Genomic DNA, 14,076 nt, shown 5'->3' with positions numbered 1-14,076 from the left:
TGGAGAACAGTGTGGAGATTCCTCAAGAAATTAAAAATAGAGCTTCCCTATGACCCTGCAATTGCACTACTAGGTATTTACCCCAAAGATAAGATGTAGTGAAAAGAAGGGCCATCTGTACCCCAATGTTTATAGCAGCAATGGCCACGGTCGCCAAACTGTGGAAAGAACCAAGATGCCCTTCAACGGACGAATGGATAAGGAAGATGTGGTCCATATGCACTATGGAGTATTATGCCTCCATCAGAAAGGATGAATACCCAACTTTTGTAGCAACATGGATGGGACTGGAAGAGATTATGCTGAGTGAAATAAGTCAGGCAGAGAGAGTCAATTATCATATGGTTTCACTTATTTGTGGAGCATAACAAATAGCATGGAGGACAAGGGGAGATGGAGAGAAGGGAGTTGGGGGAAATTGGAAGGGGAGGTGAACCATGAGAGACTATGGACTCTGAAAAACAATCTGAGGGTTTTGAAGGGGTGGGGGGGTGGGAGGTTGGGGGAACCAGGTGGTGGGTATTGGAGAGGGCACAGATTGCATGAAGCACTGGGTGTGGTGCAAAAACAATGAATACTGTTACGCTGAAAATAAATTTAAAAAATTTAAAAAAAATTAAAATTTTAAAAACTAAAAATTAAAAAAAAAAGACAGATTCTCTTCTTCTCCCTTTGCCCCTCCCCCTGCTCCCACTCACACTTGCTCTCTCACTTTCTGTCTCGTGTTAAAATAAATAAATAAATAAATAAATAAATAAATAAATAAATAAATCTTAAAAAACTGTCTAAGCCTAAATACCATCTTCAGCTAAAGACAAAAGGAATAAGGGAAGGGTGTGCGGAGGCCACATAAAAGGAGGTGACCAGGAAAAACAGGGGAAACTAGACTGAGTTCTATTAAGTGTGAAAGTCTGTGCATTTGCCATAAGATTCTCTTACGATTTGGGTAATCCTTCTCTTCCTGGTACAGAGATGAAGATGCTTTTACAAATAGAAATTTCCTTTGTGTGTAATATAAATTTCCCTTACAAACAGGTAACTTCTACTCTGTTTTCAGAATTTCTCCTTTCTCTATGGTTTCTCAAAAAAAAAAATCCTTCTGCCAAAGAGGCATATTTGGAGTGGCATATTCTGGCTTTGAAACGTCCAACCAAATTCAAATAAACTATGAGGATAGTTATTAATTTGGAGTTAAATTAAGACGATTACATAATTAATAATAACCACTTTTGTTTAAGGCAGTATAACCAACTGTATTTCCTACAATACCTGAAAAAAAGCCCTATTAAATACAACTAAAAATGCTAAACTAAGTAGAACTGACAACATTTCAAAAGCATAATTATAAGGCACCTGGGTGGCTCAGTAGGTTAAGTGTCCTACTCTTGATTTAGGCTCAGGTCATGATCTCAGGGTCATGATCTCAGGGTCTGGAGATCTGAGTAGAAGAGCCCTCTGTTGGGGCCCCACAGAATGTAAAGTCTCCTTAATATTCTCTCTCTCCCTCTGCCACTGCCTCCTCCAACCCCTGCCACCCCCCCCCAAAAAAAAGCATAGTTAGGTTTTCAAGGAAATAAGGAAAACTCTATGGTAATATAGGATTCTACAGTGATAAAGACAGTTGTCCATGGAAAACACCTGTCCAGTGAGCATTTATCAATTTCTTTAATCAAGAGACTGAGGATAAGGGGCGCCTGGGTGGCTCAGTGGGTTAAGCCTCTGCCTTCGGCTCAGGTAATGATCCCAGGGTCCTGGGATCGAGCCCTGCATTAGGTTCTCTGCTCAGCAGAGCCTGCTTCCTCCTCTCTCTCTGCCTGCCTCTCTGCCTACTTGTAATCTCTGTCTGTCAAATACAAAAATAAAATCTTAAAAAAAAAAAGTCAAAGAGACTGAGGATACAACAATTACACAGAAGATGGAATATATGTTTCAAGGTCCTTGAAAACTTTTTACAGAGCTGAAACAGAAATACCTGCACAAATCTCCTTTGAAAGTTTATAAACTTGGTAAAATTTCTAGAAACAATATGCCCACCATCAAAAGTAGTTGACAAGAAAACTTTTCTTTCTCATCTTGAAAGGATAAAAAGAAAGAGTATCCCCTGAGACTTTTTAACTGCAGACTTCCTCTTAGAATGACTGGGGATTTTATTTACACCAACTACTTGACTCAAGTAACTCCAAGCTGAGAATTTAATTAGATTGGTCCTTATTGTTAGTTCACCAAGGTGCCTAGTAAAAGCAAAAGCAAAAGCAAATATTCTCTGGAGGAGCACAATACTGACAAATTTCCAAAGAGAAAGTCCAGGCAAATAAGACCATGAAAAAAAAAAAAAAAAAAAAAAAAAAAACAAAAAAAAAAAAAAAAAAAAAAAAAAAAAAAAAAAAAAAAAAAAAAAAAAAAAAAAAAAAAAGAAAAAAAAAAAAAAAAAAAAAAAAAAACCAAGACTGAGAGAAAGAAAGACATGCATCCTATATGTCACTATATGTCATGTAGAATATTGGCCTATAAAAAATAATAAAAGCCATATTATTTCATATAGATTAGTAAATAGATACATAAGATATTTTAACAAATAAAAGGTAGTATAAGATAATGGAAAAGAAAAAGATACTATTCAAAAATGCAAAACAGGAAAAATGACTAGAGCTTCTAAGAAAAATAGAGTAGTAGTAATTAAAACTCTGTGGATAGATTAAATGGTATAGAAGATGTAGCTGAAAAGAGAAATTATCAAATGAAAGAACTCTGAAGAAATTCAGGAGAAGGAAAGATAGGCAAGTGGATGAAGAGTATGATGGAAGCATTGAGAAGAAAAATAGACATCTTGTCTAAATAGAATTTTATTTAAATTCATCCTAATTACATACAGTAATATTTATAATACATGTATGTATATGCATCCACATAAAATTTACTAAATAGAATATATACATATACTCTGAATTTACTTAATAGAATATATACATACATATAAATAGATAGATAGATATGAATTCAATTCAAAATTGAAATGAATATGTTTATACACATTGAGTGAATTTAGAGAAATTCATAGAGATGGGTAATCACAACCATGACTGTGATACAGAAGAGTTCCCTTACCATAAAAAAATTCTGTTTTCCTTAATTCCTCCCCTCATCTCATTCTACCACTAGTTATTTTCCTTCCTGATACCTGTGACTTTTCCAGAATGTCATATAAATGAAATCACAGAGTGTGATACAGTGTGTAACCTTTTGATTTTGGCTTCTTTCAGGAAGCGTGATGCATTTTGAGACTTATGTGCATTGCTGCATGTAACAGTATTTCCTTTTTATTGCTGAGAGGCACACCATTGTATGAGTGCTTACCCATAAGGACATATGTTTGTAGGTTTTGACAATTATGAATTATGCTATTACCAACATTCATATGCAGGTTATTTTGCAGCAAAAGCTTTTATTTCTCTGAGTAAACACCTGGGAAAGGAGTTGCTGGATATATGGTAAGAGTATGTTTACGTTTATAAAAAAATATGATTTTGCTTTCCTTCCAACAATATCTGAGAGTCACATTTGCTTAGATCCTCAATGCTTACTGTTGTTATTTTAAAAAATTTTTGGTTGTGCAGTAGCTATTGCATTGAGTTTTTAACTTGCACTTTCCATGACTAAGGATGTTGAGCATCTTTTATTGTGCATATTTGCCATCAGTATATCTTCAGTGGTGAATTATTATTCAAATATACAAATTAATTCAAATATTTTACATATTGTACTTCAAAAGATATGGAAAAAGTATTTTCTTCAGTTGTTAGCTTATCTCTGTATTCTATTAACAATATCTTTCCCAGAGCAAAAATTGTTGATTTTGATAAAGCCCAATTATCAAATATTTTTTAAAATCATGCTTTTGATGTTTTAACAGAGCAGCTGGGTTAATCTGAGGTCATAAAGATTTTCTCATAAGTTTTCTTTTAAAATATATTATCATTTTACATTTACATTTAGATTTCTTTTTCACTTTGGATTGATTTTTGTATGAAGTATAAGGTAAGAGGTACCAGACTATGCCATCCCAAAATATACCTCTTTGGCGTATAGATTATTTTGAGCTAAAGGCCACTGAGAACCACCAGACTCAAAAAGAGCTCTGAAAACAGGGCACAAAATTCTCCTTTTTAAAGAAATTTAAATTTATGAAGGAAATTTCTATTTGTAAAGATTCCCGCCAGGAAGAGGAGGACTCTTAACTCTTATCAGTGGAGAAAACACTGACCTAAAACTGCAAAACACACCTTACTGAATAAAACTTGTTTATCATTATTTTCCTGGTCAGTTTCCCATAACTTGTCTTCTCTACCCAGAAGCCCCACATCCCTCTCTCTCTCTCTCTTTCTTTCTTCCTTTTTTTTTTTAAGCCTAAGATGATCTACAAATTCAAGTTCTAACTAAATTTTGAGTTCTGTATCTCTAGGTACTCCCACTTTCAAGTGCTATGCACATATTATTAAACTTCTGTTTGTTTTTTCTATTATTAATCTGTCTTTAGTCAGTCTCATGGACAGGGCTCCAGCTGGATAACCTAAAATGGGAAAAAAAAAAATTTCCTCCTCTACAAAGGCAGAAATCATGTTCAATTTTTTATATATTGGTATTCAGTTTTTATGCCACGATCTGTTGCAAAGATTATCCTTTCTTCATTGAATTACCTTTTGCACCTTTGTCAAAATCACTGGATTCTATGTGTCCATTTCTGCACTCTATTCTCTTTTACACATCCACATGTCTATCCTTTCTCAAAGATTATACCAGTTTTGTTATGTAGAAGCTAGGTGAGAGCAGTGGAAGGAAGGTCTGAGGTAGAGTCCCAAGTCCTTGAAAGGGAATGATAGGGACATGAGCTGGAGACAACACAAATGGTAAATAAACTACACATTATAAGCCCATAAACTCAACCTCCTGACCTTGTGGCTTCCAAAACCTTGGGGCTGACAGATTAAGAGCCAAGAGTGCAGAACATGCTCCATCTCTGCTCCAAGATAACCCCTAGATTCATTATAATGCATTTGCATTGTGGGAACAGCCCCACCCCATGGAGAAAGGCTGCCTTGAACATTCTGGTATATACCTTGTAGGGTCAAAACTTCTCCTCCCAGGGCACCTGGGTGCCTCAGTCAGTTAAGCATCTGACTCTAGATTTCAGGTCAGGTCATGAACTCAGGGTCCTGGGATGGAACCCCAAATTCAGCTCCAGGCTCAGCAGGGAGTCAGCTTGAGGATTCTCTCCCTTTGCCTCTGCCCCTCCCCCTGCTCTCTTTTGTGCGTTCTCTCTCTTTCTCTCTCTCTCAAATAAATAAACAAGTCTTAAAGGAAAAGAAAAAAAAAAACAAAACAAAAACAATGCCTTCTCTCAACCTGTGGGAGGAGTTTCCCAAAGGAATGGAAACACTCTCCAGTAGAGACTACCCCACTGTATGTTACAGCTCTTCCCAGCCCAGAGAGACCCAATTAAACCTGTTCCAAAACAATATAGGGGCGGGTTCTCTCACCTTCAGAGTGTACTTTTGCCTTAATAAACTGCTTTGTGCTTGCTACTTTCCTTCTGGCTGTCTTTATTCTGAGTGTGGATCCTCACCTATATCTTCTGGGGAATCCAAGGACCAAGACCTCCATTCACACAGCAGACTCTCTCTCACCCTTAACAGTTTGATTACTGTAGCTTAATATAGTTATACTTAAAATCCAATACTGCGACTTCTAGTTTTGTTCTTTTCAACATCATTTGAGCTATAACAGTAATTTCATGTTCCATAAACAATTTAGATCCAGATTGTAGATATCTACACAAGGTCCTGTTGGGGCTTGATTGGGATCTCTTTAATCTATGCAACAATTTGAGAGAATTAGCATGGTAATTATATTGAGATTTCAAATCCAAGAGCATGCTATATCTCTCCATTTATTTATGCATTTTATTTCTTTTATCGGTTTTATATAATTTTCAATGTACTAATCCTACACATATTAAGTTTTTGACCAAAATATCTAATTTTGGAGCAATTTAAAGAAAAGTTTTTATTTCAGCTTTCAATTGGTTTTTGCTAATAAATAGAAGAAATATAACCAATTTTGTACACTGATCTTGTATTCTGGTAACTTGACTTTTTTTTTTTTAATGTCTAGGAACTGGGATACATTTCTTGGTATTTTCTATGTAAACAAGCACATTTTTTGTGACTATAAACAGTTTTAAATTTTCCTTTTAAGTCTGTATACATTTTATTTTATCATTTATTTTACTTATGCATTGGCTAGGACTTCCAGTGAAATCTCTAATTAGAAGAGTGAAACTAGATGTGTGTGACTTGTTCAAATGATAAGGAAACTGTTTAGTTTCTTTTTTTTAGGTATGAGGTTAGGTGTAAGTTTTTGTTGATGCTTTTTCCCAGTTTAAGAATGTTTTCTTCTATCCTTAAATTGTTGAGAGATTTTTATCATTAATGTGTATCAAATTATGTCAAATGTCTTCAAGCATATATTAATATGATCATCTGGTGTTGCTTCTTTATTCTGTAAATATGATAGATTATGTTGATTGATTTTTTAAAAAAGCTTTATTTACGTATAATTTAGTTACCAAAAGACCTTTCATCTATTTAAGTCTACAATCCATTGTCGGCAAATGTATATAGGTGTGCAACCATCATGACAGTCTGGTTTCAGAATATTACCATCACCTCAAAGAGCTGCCTTAATGTTCATTCAAATTATTTCCTTCTTCCATTTTCAGGCTTAGACAACTTTCCCTAATTTTAAGTAATTCACATATTTAGCATTTTTGGTGTTCTTCATATCTTCCTAATAACGGCATGATGTGGGGCACCTGGGTGGCTCAGTGGGTTGAGCCTCTGCCTTTGGCTCAGGTCATGATCCCAGGGTCCTGGGATCCATCCCTGCATCAGGCTCTCTGCTCAGCAGGGAGCCTGCTTCCTCCCTGCCTCTCAGCCTACTTATGATCTCTGTCTGTCAAATAAATAAATAAAATCTTTAAAAAATAATAATAATGGCATGGTGTTATTTCACTTCAATCCGAAGAACTTCCTTTAGTATTTCTTGTAATATAAATATTTTTTCAAGTTTTTATTAAAATTACAGTTAACATACAGTGTAACATCAATCTCAGGTGTAGAATCTAGTGATTCATCACTTGCATACAACACCCAGTGCTCATCACAAGTGCCCTCTTACTTCTGATTTTCCATGGACCCCATCTCTCTGCTTACCTCCTCTCCAGCAACCCTCTGTTTGCTCTCTATAGTTAAGAGTCTATTTTCTGGTTTGCCTCTCTCTCTCTCTCTCTTTTCCCCCTTATACAGTGTGACTCTAAATTTCTATGTAGGAGTTTTGTATTTATCCTATTTGGAGTTGATTGAGCTTCTTGGATATGAACAGTGATGTTTTTCATCAAATTAGGGAGTTTTAAGCTTTTCTTTTTTTAAGATTTTATTTATTTATTTGAGAGAGAGACACACACAGTGAGGGAGGGAACACAAGCAGGGAAAGTGGGAGAGGGAGAAGCAGGCTTTCTGCTGATAAGGGAGCCTGATGCAGGGCTCAATCGCAGCACTCTGGGACCATGACCCAAGCCAAAGGCAGACGCTTAACGACTGAGCCACCCAGGAGCCCCTAACATTTTTTCTAATCAATGTTTTTCTGTTTCTTCTCCTGTTTTTCTCCAGTCTTCTGGGACTCCCATTACACATATTTTTGTATTTAATGGTTACCAAGTGTTTTCTGAGACTCTATTTATTCTTTAATCTTAATTTTTTTCATTATTGCTAGTTAAAGTTATTAGATATCAAAGGGTGTAGCATTGGTCCGAATACAGAATAAATAAAGAATGCACAAATATATTGATAATGATTATATGACAGAAATTACACTCCTGATTAATGGAGAAAGAATGGAGAGTCCAAATGCAAAAATTAGTTAACTAGCCAAAGGGAATTTAAACCAAATTCCACTTTAAAATAATCCTAGGTAGATTAAAAATTTTAATGTAAAAGGAAAAACTTCAGAAGTTTTAAAGGTATTCATATAAGAATAACTTATGATCTCAACAGGGGAAAGGTTTTCTTAAGAAGATGAAAAGCATAAGCCTTCATGAAAAACTAATAAATTTGATTTTTTATGTTAAAACCTTCTTTGTATCAAAATATGATAAAGCATGTCACTGACAAAGAAAATATTTTGAATGCATGCAAGCAATTAATATCCAAAATATATGAAAGTATTCAATACATCAATGAATATATACCAAAAATTAATACATAGAAATTATATAAAACTACTTCCAATTATACTAGTAATCAGCAAAAGCTTGAAATTATGAATTATCATTCTATTATTATGACCAAAAGCAACCATGCACAAACAACAAGCAAACAAAACAAATAAAAAACTTAACAGTATCAAGTGCTGGCATGAATATAGAATATCAGAATCCCTGGGACTCCTGGGTGGTTCAGTTGGTTAAGCATCTGCCTTCAGCTCAGGTCATGATCCCAGGGTCCTGGAATCAAGTCCTACATCAGTCTCCTTGCTCAGCGGGGAGCCTGCTTCCCTCTCTGCCTCTGCGTGCCACTGCCTGCTTCTGCGCTCGCTCTCTCTCTCTCTCTGACAAAATAATATATAAAATCTTTAAAAAAAAGAATATCAGAATCCCTTATCCACTAATATTATAAATGCAAATTGTTACAACCACTCGAATAGCTATTTGATGATATTTAATAATATTATATATGCTTATACCCTCACAGTTCCACTACCAAGAGCTTAAAGTATTACAGTTTACACCTGAGTACAGGAAGATATAACAGTATTATCAGAATGGGATTAAAACACAGTGGAAGTAGAGTAAATGAAAATATTGAGTATGAACAAATCTTTTGATTTGCAAAAAGAGGGGTATATTCAAAAACATGTTTTTTAGATTGGAGAAATAGCTTCATGTTTATATGCTGAGTGAAATGATCTAGTTGACAGGTATGAGATTCAAATGCTGATAATTAAGTAGATGTGCCAGTGAATGTCAATAAAAAGTCTATGGAAATAAAGTGTTTTGGAAATAAAGTGTTTTAGGAGATCATAGAATATCGTTATAGGCATAAAATCTCCTGACTACTAATCTCCAGCTCTACAACCCTTTAGACTTTGCAAGGCAATGTCTCTATAATAAGTAATAATGACAACATTCTTATACAGTATTTGAGCCTTTATTATTTGGCAAGACTTGTGCCCTGTTAAGACCTGTTATCTCAGGACGCCTGGGTGGCTCAGTTGTTGAGCATCTGCCTTTGGCTCAGGTCATGATCCTAGGACCCTGGGATCAAGCCCCACATTGGACTCCCTGCTCTGCAGGAAGCCAGCTTCTCCCTCTCCTACTCCCCTGTTTGTGTTCCCTCTCTCACTGTCTCTCTCTCTGTCAAATAAATAAACAAAACAAACAAACAAAAAAGACCTGTTATCTCTATTTTGGACATGCGGAGAATCCATTTTTGAGCAGCTGAGTGATTTGCCCCAGATCATCCAGCTAGGAAAACAAGTGTAAAATTTAAAGCAGCATCTACTAACTACAAAATTCAACTTAAACCACTGTCATACTACCCATATGTCTGTCTACATACCAGTTCTTCATTGTGCAACTACTACTCAAGTATTCTGCATATCTTCACATCTATATCTATATATCTATATATATGTGTGCTTTGCAATGTGGATTTCTCAACTGTATCGATTTTTTTTTTTGAGATCCCAAGCTCAAGATTCAAATTTTCTATTACATGCAGTAAGTTTTTTGACAACAAAACAAAGAGAAGGAATCTGATGTGAGATAGTTTTAATTGCTTCTTTTATGTTTCTAAATCCATCTTTATGCAAACTATATTTAGTCTGATGTTTTATCTTTGCAGTTATATGAGCCAAAATTATTTTTTCCCATGAAATCATTTGAATTGGACTTCTGACACTTTCACTGAAAAGGACCAGAGTAATCCTTTTCCTCACCTTTAGTTAGGTTCAATCTTTTCATTCCTTATATTCTCAGATAAGACATTTAGGAAGCTCTTTATTATTAACTTTTTTTGGTATGGCTTTTCTAGTTTTTCCAACTGGAAGGTAAGGATTATGTCTTTTTCACTTCTGGAGCACTGCTTTTCTTGATATTATGCTTTCTAAATAATTACGGTAGAAAAATTGTTAATATAGTAAAAATTAATGAAAACGAATACAGAATTTGGCAGCAATACTGGGGCTTCAATAATTGATTTCTTCAAAGACTGACACACTATATTTTAATTTTTCCACTGGTATAATAGAAATTAAACAGTCCTAAAGTGTTAAAAGTATTAAAATGTTTAATTAGAGTCTACAATTTTTAGTGTATGCAGAATTGTATTGAGGGTTGTACATACGTGGCTTTTTTATTTTTTTAAAAATTTTTTAAAGATTTTATTTATTTATTTGACAGACAGAGGTCACAAGTAGGCAGAGAAACAAGCAGAGAGAGGAGGAAGCAGGCTCCCTGCTGAGCAGAGAGCCCGATGTGGGGCTCGATCCCAGGACCCTGGGATCATAATCTGAGCCGAAGGCAGAGGCTTTAACCCACTGAGCCACCCAGGTGCCCCGGCTTTTCTACTTCTGCATGAAAATTTCTCTCTATGAGGAAAAGGTTTTCATATTTTATATTAGTACTTAATCTGAGTGGCATATTAGCTGCTAGAACCAGTAACCATACACAGAAATAATTTCCCAGTTTTTTAACCTACCAAAATATATTGCATTTCCATGTTATCCACAGTTTTAAACAACAGAAATACTTTTCCATTTACTCTTAAATTTATATTTATTGTGGAAATATTTATGGTTATGCCAAAAATTGAATATGATTTTCTTCATAAATCAAACTTAATTTCTTTTAAACTGGAAACAAAGTTTTATTACCAAAGTGTGGCTACTTAATTGAATATTTCTCTACTTTGTACATAATTATTGTTTTTCTCCTCAGGAAAGCCATTTCTTAACTTCTCATTGAGTAATGGCAAGTATTAAAATCCTGATTTTAACAGAATAGTTAAACGTAGTAAAAATGCCTCAGTGATTTAAGTTGAAAGCAGTACATTGGAACATGGCTCTTGTACCCTGTTATCAGGAATGTACAAATGTCTTTTTTATTAAAAAATGCAAGATAAATGATTTTCCAGCATGGACAATGACAGCAGCAAACCATTATTTACTGTCGACTGAAACCAGTAACTTGTGATTATAGTGATTTTCTTAAACATCAGCCAGCCTTTTCTTCAGTCATTTCCTTCAACTGACTTCTCTGAAGTTATTGGTGAGGAGTACTGCCCTGAGCTTCTTCTCATAGTTCATTAATAACGGTAAAGCCCAATTCTAGAAATCAGAACATGGCACCTGCCATTCCACCCATTCCACCTATTCCAGGGTCCTCCTCTTTTTTGAGAATTTCTGTGACTACAATTTCTACTCTACTTAACAGAGTGGCTACTCCAGCAGCATCTAATAAAACAGTTCTTTCAACCATAGCTGGACCCATGATTCCTTTTTCCATCATATTCACGTATCTCCAAACATAGGGTCATAACTAATTTCTGAGGAACTTTACATAACTTTCTCAATTATCAGTGATCCTTCAATGCCTGCATTCTTAGCAATGACCACTGCAGGGATTTCAAGTGTTCTTTTAATAATTTCTATATTGATTTTTGATCTTCATTAGCTGGAGTTATTAAGTCCAAGGCTGGAATGCACTGGCATAGAGCACAAACCCCTCCAAGAACTATGCCTTCTTCAACAGCAGCTCATATCATTGGGGACATCCCTGAATTTCTTTTCATTCATTTCAACACCATTTATCCCACCAAACTGGGCATACCTACTGCATCTCAGATTTTTGCCAGATGATCATTTATTTTTCCTTTTCATTTTTAATAGTTGTGATATCTAAGTGCTTGATGATTTATTGAATATAGTTTTCAGTTTGAGCCTTCCCACATTTCCTTTCAAGAACATGGCATCATCCTTGGTACAATAAATTCTCCAACTTTTCCTCAGTCATGAGGTTGAACATTTTCAAGATTTAGAGTCTATCTCTTTCCAAACATGGTACTACCAGTAGCAACAGCCATGTCTTTAATCTGGTTCTATTCTCACCAAAACCAAGAGCTTTGACCACTATAACCTGAAGACCAAATTTTAGTGTATTCAAAATTAACGTACTTAGACCTTCTCAATCAACATCTTCAGCAATTATGACCAAAGGCTTATAGTGAGCATGGGCAATTTCAGAAACAGATACAATATTCTGGATGCTAGAAATTTTCTTTTCATTCAATTGAACATAGGCATCTTGGAATTCACATTTCTGACCTGATTTATTAAAGTATGGAGAAATATAACCTCAATCAAACTTCATGCCTTCAGTAATTTCTAATTCCTTGTGTAGTATTTGTCCATCCTTTGCTCTATTAACACCCTTTATTCTAGCCTCCTTCATTGCATCAGAAATGATCTTGCCAATTCTTTTGTCTCCACTTGCAGAAATCATTGAAACCTGAGCAGTTTCTGTAGGGGTTGTCCCAAGTTTAGACTGCTTCTTAAGTCCAGCAATTACAACATCAAGAGATAATATCACACCTCTTCTGATTTCCACTGGATTAGCATCTTTGCTAATCCTCCCAAAGCCACCTTTGGCAATAGAGCGTGTCAGTACAATAGCAGTAGGGGTACCATCCTCAGCTTCTTCATTTATGTTATTGGCAACATCTTGAACAAGTTTAGCAACAATGTTTTTATATTTATCCTTTAAGTCAATGGATTTTGCAACAGTCACACCATCTTTTGTTACTTTAGGACTTCCACAGCTCTGTGCAATAATGGTTGCTTTTCCCTTTGGCCCATAGTATGGCATAGCATGGGATAAAAGGTATACACTCTGAAGCATCAGGAGTTGGAAATCTGCACCAAATTTTATATCCTTAGTATATGCCCCAGTGAGATGAAGAACTAGTGCCTTGGACACTGACCTTATCTGGCAAAGGTCTATGGGTAATAGTTTGTTATACATATAATAAAATGTCCATAGTGTGCAGGCAGCCACTCAACCCCTTTGTGGAGAGAAAAGGAAAACTTTATTTTTTACCTTGTTATTCATTTAATCCTGAGATATCCTCATCTAAATTTAAACATACGTAAAGAGAAGGCCTAGATGAGTAAAATTCAATTCATATTTATATTATAAACATTATTTAATGCCCTTAGAGTAGATACATTTGAACAGTTTTCTAATGAGTAAAATAGAGTCAATATTTATAGTTGCAATTTAAGAGCTGATGAAGCCTACAAATAAAATATATAAGTTATATGTTAGGCATTATCCCTGATCTATCAAGAAGTCAGTTTTTTTCCTACTGTCAGTTTTCTGAGAACTGAATTGAAACCATTAAAAAGTGGATCAAAGAGCCTTCTGTGCACTCAAAGCTTAAGATATAAACTTACTTAAATAATATTCATTAAATTCACTTAATCAAGAAATCCTCTGAACTTACTTCAGTCTACTACTTTTTAGTGTATGAGCAGTGTCCTTGTTCAACAACCTTAAGAAGCCCTCTGTATTTTATTTCAAACAATATAGTTATTAAGAATTAATTTTGTTTTAACAAGCTTTTCCTAAGGCAGAAAGACATGCAATGTTTAAAAAAAAAAAAAGGTTTAAAATGGCTTTATTTACCTTTTGTTATAGTAAAACTTAATTTCCTAAATAATTGTTGGGTAAATGTTGTATATTTTTCTAATACTTATCTAATCAGTGACATTAAAGCCTGTTTCCTAAAGTTCGAAGTGTCAATATTTTATAAATCTGTTAATAAATGTGAATATTTGTATGTGTATGTATAAATTATATATATATATATGTATTTTAAGAAACATCAAAATACTTCTCCCATAATGTAGATTTTGTTTCTTTTTCTCAAATCATATGTAATCCTAAAAGGAAGACAGGGGTATTTT

General features: G+C 34.7%; 1 pseudogene; it reads right to left on the bottom strand.

The window, feature by feature from the left end:
- Positions 1-11,446: 11,446 nt before the first annotated feature.
- LOC111160119 lies at positions 11,447-13,132 on the bottom strand (annotated as a pseudogene).
- Between the last annotated feature and the right edge of the window lie 944 nt (positions 13,133-14,076).

This window comes from Enhydra lutris, unplaced genomic scaffold (assembly GCF_002288905.1).
Source record: "Enhydra lutris kenyoni isolate GAN:26980312 unplaced genomic scaffold, ASM228890v2 scaffoldscaffold74, whole genome shotgun sequence".
Lineage (NCBI taxonomy): Eukaryota > Metazoa > Chordata > Mammalia > Carnivora > Mustelidae > Enhydra > Enhydra lutris.
This window is presented reverse-complemented; position numbering and strand designations above follow the sequence as displayed.